The following is a 5881-nucleotide window of genomic DNA, read 5'->3' as shown; positions in this document are numbered from 1 at the left end:
GGGCCTGGCCTCGGGGACAGGTGGGCCAGAGCCATTGGCATCTGCATCCAGGGGAGGCTGGGCGCCCACAGCCAGGGCGGCCCAGGGCCCGGCCCACTACACCCGGCGGCTGTTCTGCAAAGGGAACTGGTTTGTAAAATCAATGCACCGGCTTGGTTTCACCCTCACACAGGGGAGACGCCTATAAGCCAAGGGCAGCGGGGCGTCATGGTTTCCAGAATTCCCCCAACCTTCTCAGAGGACATTCACTGCGTCTTGGGAAACCTGGGCCTCGGGGCGAGCGCAGTCCTAGGCCCGAGGGAGTCGCTCAAAAGGGCAGGTCTGCAGTGTGCCCTGCTGTTAGGTGTGCTCTCGCCTCTGCCTGAATGCATATATAATCACACAGATATTTAAAATGTATTTAAATATCTACCATATATGCATATGCATGCATATTGTGTATATCTCTATGTGTATATGTATATATAGCCCTGCTATCGACAACCCTCTACTTAGAAATGCCATTTGATTAGGAATCTGATCCAATACCCAGCGCAGCGATTTGCAGGAGAATGTGTCATTTTGATAGGCGCAGTGGGGAAGGCATCGCCTCGCCCAAACGCGTTTTTTTTTTGCTCCTGCCACGCGGTTTTGTTGTGCAACCCAAAGGAAACAATCGTTTATAGAGAACAATTATTACATATGAAATGTATATCACATACACAAATACATATGAGTGTGTATAATATAAAATGAAAACACATACGTAATAAAAAACACACACACAACAACAAGTCTTGGTGAGTGACAGGCCCTGCCTAGTTGGGGTGATGGCGGTTTCTGACTCCCTGGGAAGCCGGCTAGGATCGTCTGCTTTATTTCACTTGGCAGCTAGCTAAACTCCGTGGTGGAGCCTGCCCAAAGGTATTAGTGTTCAGTGCTGAGAGCTGGAGTTGGGGCGACAGGGAAAGGAGCGGTGGGAAGGGGCAATGGGGTGAGAGGACCTGATTCCAGGTTCGCCCAGACTTCTGGAAGTTTGCCGGCCAGGTGACCTGGCTGGTGCATGAGAATCTGAACTGCTGGGGTCGCTTTGCAAGTGAATCTCTGGGTTCTGTTCAGTTCGGCTTGGATAGCAACTTCTCAGGTGTGCCTGCTAACGAAAATACTCCTCCCCGCCGCGAGGTTTCCCGAGCTCTCCTGTGTTCAGCCCAATCCCACCTTCTCACCTGGGTAAAGACTTCCGTCTGCCGGCGTCACCCCAGGAGTATGTAGTCTGACTCAGGTAAAAACAAAATGGAAACTGCAAAAATGTGGAGTAGAGCGCCACCTTCACGGGTCAGTTTCCTACTATCTCTGTCGCCACTGTCTCCCTCACACACAGACCCTCCCTCTTTGCAGATTAAACTAGGCCCATCCATGGGTTACCTATTACCGGGGGCCTATGGCATGCCAAACACAGTAGTAGGCTAAATACCCACGCCAGTCAGTTCTCACTTGTCCTATGAAGTCAGTTTATACTAGTATCATCGATATGCCCAGTACAGAGATTTGAAAATTGAGGCTGTTGAAGACTAGACAACATGTCCAAGGTCACGTAACTGGTGGTTTAAGGAACCTGTACTCCTAACCACCCACCGCGCTAAAAAACCGGAGGTAAACAACTAGCCCCAACTGCTGACAGTGTAAATTGGGACAAACACTGGAAAATTGTTTGGCAGCATCTACTAAAATTGAAAACTCGCATTCCTCATGACCCAGCAATCCCACTCGTAACTAGAACATGCCCAACAGAAATGTGTATTTATGTCACCAAAAGACATGTACTAGACTGTGCATAGCAGCAGTATTTGTCATAGTCTTAAATTGGAAATTGTCTGAATAACAAGCAAGAGGGAAGTCATAAATACATAGTGGTATGTTCACAAAATGAAATATTATACATCAATAGGAATCCACAAATTACAGCCACACTAAACAACATCAGTGAGTCTCACAAATATAATATTGAGCAAAAGAAGCCAGATCCAAAAGACTATATTTTGCATTAGTCCATTTAAATTAAGTTCAGTAATAGGCAAAATTTGGGGGCAAGAAGGGGACTTATGGGGTGCTGGTGAGGGTCTATTTTCTGATCTGGGTTCTGGTTTATGAATATCTTCAAGCCCTGTATGCTTACTATTTGGATATTTTTCTATATATTTGAGACATGTCTATGTACCTGCTAAATACATTTATTTGTTCACATTCTGTATACCTATTATATCTCTACTAGAGGCCCAATGCATGAAATTCGTGCAAGAGGCTTGGCCCTCACAGCCCCTTGCAGCCCCGGCAGGCCCTGGCAGCCCTGGCTTCATTCAGAAGGTTGTCCAGAGGATGTCTGGAAGGTCATTTGGCTGTTTGGTTAATTAGCATATTAGCTTTTTATTATATAGGATATGTGTTAAATAAGCGACTAATCAGCACGAATTTATCTGCCTTGGCATCCCCCCTGCCACAGTTCCCCAAAGAGATACTGCTCCTCACCTGTCTTTTGAGGAATGCATCTTCGATTTCTTTCTCTGAACCAGAAAACCACATAAATTAATTGGCATTTCATATAGACTTTTAAAAACAAGCTGCATCTACATTTCTAACATCATTGTCTTTAGAGTTTGCATAGTTGATCCATTTTCCCAGGGCCCAATGCTTAATCAGGGGAGCTCATTTGAAGCATTCTCCTCATCTAAGACCTCAGCAGAGGGGTGGCAACTTTGAACTTGGACTTGTACTCTTTGCCGAGGGCTCCAGGTAAAGAACCTCAGGCCAGGAACTGCTTCAAACTTTCCAGACACACAATCTGGCAGGCTGCCTTGGGAGGTGGAGGGTCTGGTTGAAGGCAGGATGGGGTATGGGGTGTTTGCAGGAACTGGCACTAATAGAAAGCCTTGGCAAGTCTTTAGAGCTCAACTCGCTGGGTCTTGGCCCTGGACAAGACCAGGGGGAAAGACAGGATCTTGGCTCTCTGGCAAGTGACCCAGTTAGCAGAACTAACAGTTTTGCTCTGGGAGATTTCCTATCTTAACAGGAAAAAGCCCTGGGACACAGAAATCAAACCTAATACTTGACATTCCCTTAGTCATATCCATGCTGAACTCTGCCAGTGGTACTGGGGGCAAATCTGATGTTGGCACTTTTAGAAAGTTAAGAACCCACAATTAAGCAATTAAGGTGGGAGTGAGGAGGGAGGAGCTGGCGCTCTAATTTAGCTACATGAGAAAGGTAAGAATTCTCTGGTATTGAAAGAGGGAGAGGCGGGAAGACCCAAGGTGATGTAACTCATTCATTAGTTAGCCAGCACACCTGCTTTGAGGCTTTCTATCCTGGGCACTATCTACATGCCAGGAACACAATGTTTACTAGATGGCTACAATCTCTGCCCTCATGCAGCTCACATGCCTTCATGCAAACAATAGGTAGGCACAAATACCTTCGGCAAACCGTACTCCAGGAATGAGGCATGGATGATGGGCATAGCTGGGATGGTCCAAGACTCTCAAAGCGGACAAAATTAGAGGGGAAAAGTAAACAAACAGAAAACATAGCCAAAAAACCTCCCTGATGGTGAAGTTAAAATCCAAAGGAGGCCACAGGCTAAACTAATAAACAAAGGGTTTCTGGAGGCATTTGCATGATATGGGGGAGACTCCCCCTGGCAGCTCATTGCCCAGTGCTCTTCTGGAGAGAGAATGCGGGTCCCGGTGGACTTGGGTTTCCCTGGAGCACAGCATTTCTTAAGATGTTATGGCACCACATGAAACTCCTTTCTGGGCTTTGTTGGGCTGAGTGTCTTTGAGGCAGAGTGGGTTCTGGAATCAGATCAAGTAAGAAGCCTGGCTCCACAGTTAGCTCTGTGCACAGGCAGGTGACGAACCCTTTCTGCAAGCCCCAGTTGCTCACTTTGATGGATGAACATGGACTTCAGCACAGGGTGGTGCGAGCTAAATGAGAAAATGCACAGACGAGTTCAGCACCAGCCAAAGGAAAGCCCTCAGAGAACGCTTGCTGTTGTTGTTATTAAAATTACCCTTGTTATTCATAACTGTGGTCCTTCAGAACATGGACTTCAGCACAGGGTGGTGCGAGCTAAATGAGAAAATGCACAGACGAGTTCAGCACCAGCCAAAGGAAAGCCCTCAGAGAACGCTTGCTGTTGTTATTAAAATTACCCTTGTTATTCATAACTGTGGTCCTTCAGTCTGATGGGGGCGAGAGGGGAGACAGGACAACAAACTTTCTTATTTTGCTTTTCACTTGTTTTTGTAAATAAAGTGAGTTTTTTTCCGATTAAAAGGCAATTAATGGGGAAATTTTGGGAAAAGCAGAGAATTACAAAGGACACAATTAAAATTGTGCAAATCCCACTACCCAGAAATCACAGACAATGCTCTGGCATATATTCTTTCTATACATTTACAAGGTTGACATCATATGGTATACACTATTTTATAATCTGCTTTTTCACTAAAACAGCCTGAATATTTCCTCATCTTTTAAATATGCAACCAAGACATGCCTTTAATGTCTCTGTAGTACTCCACTATATGGTTTAACATGAGTTAAAGGGTCCTTTGTTAGAGACTTAGGATGGTTCACAATTTTGTGCAATATCCCATCAGGAACATTCTCACACATAAAAGTTTTGTGTGAGAGAGAACTGTCCAGCGACAGGGGAGACCAGTGTCACATATTTTTGGGTGTCCAGATGGTTCCAGCTTGCGTCAGATTTTGAACATTTCCTTGAGAAACCTCCCTAGTCCCTGCTCTTCAGAAGCCCCAGTGAGAAAGGGAGCTGTTGTGCCCTCTATGCCGTCTAGACCTCCTTGTCCCTCCCTGGGCAAGCCAGCTCCTCCGTCCTGCATGTGGGTGCTGACCTGGAGCTGGAGGTCTGGACCTGTAGGGGGAGCCATGGGCTAATGAGGCCAAGGTGGTCTATGCCTCTCCCAAGGGCTCTCAAAGGACCTTGCTCTGGCCTTGGCCAGATGTTTTGCAAATGCAAGCTGGCTGTCCAGGAGGGGACACTGCTGAGAATGGCAGGACCAGTTGGAATCTCTCACCACGCCTAGAAGAAGAATCAGAAGCTCCAGGGGGAGGAAGTACTAGAAACGAAAAGAAACAAAACAAAACAAAAAAACAAAAAAAGAGGGGTTCTGTCCACACAACAAACGAGGAGAGACGGCGCAAAGTTCTTTACTCACAGGAGCTAGATTTTCATGTTGGATGTGAGTTTCTCTCCAGCCGGGGAACTGCAAGCTTTTCATTACCTCTCTGATTTCCACTGATCACTGGTGATTAAAAAATAACCAAGCCTGATTATGAGTTTTGAACAGACACAAAGTACAGAATGAACCCATATATCAGCACCTAGCCCCCAAAAGATCAATCCATAGCTAATTCTAATTCATCCACATCCCCATCTACTCCCCCTTCATATGATTCTAAAGCAAGTCCCAGGCATAATATTTTTATCTATAAATAAGTACCACCATTGAATATATTAATAATAAGTCTTTAACATCTTCAAATAGCCTGTCAGTGTTCACATTTCCAATTTTCTTATGAATGTCATGATTTATAATAACCCTGTGCTTAAACTATGGCTCATACATTAGGGTTGGTTATCATGCCTTTAAGTCTGTTAGTGTATATGTTTCTCTCCATCTCTCTCTTTTTTTCCTTGTAATTTATTTCTGGAAAAAAAACAAACACAAATCAGGTTTTTATTTTTTTCCCCCTGTGGACTTTTCCACAGTGTGTTTTGTTGACAGCATCACATGGTGTCAGCAATTTAAAAGCTCCCTTCTGAAGATACTGCCCTTCCTCCTGCCACTCCCCCAACATTCCTGTGAGAGTAAACTGCGCT

Source organism: Myotis brandtii, unplaced genomic scaffold, assembly GCF_000412655.1.
Source record: "Myotis brandtii unplaced genomic scaffold, ASM41265v1 scaffold954, whole genome shotgun sequence".
Taxonomy (NCBI): Eukaryota; Metazoa; Chordata; class Mammalia; order Chiroptera; family Vespertilionidae; genus Myotis; species Myotis brandtii.
Note: the sequence above shows the minus strand (reverse complement) of the source record.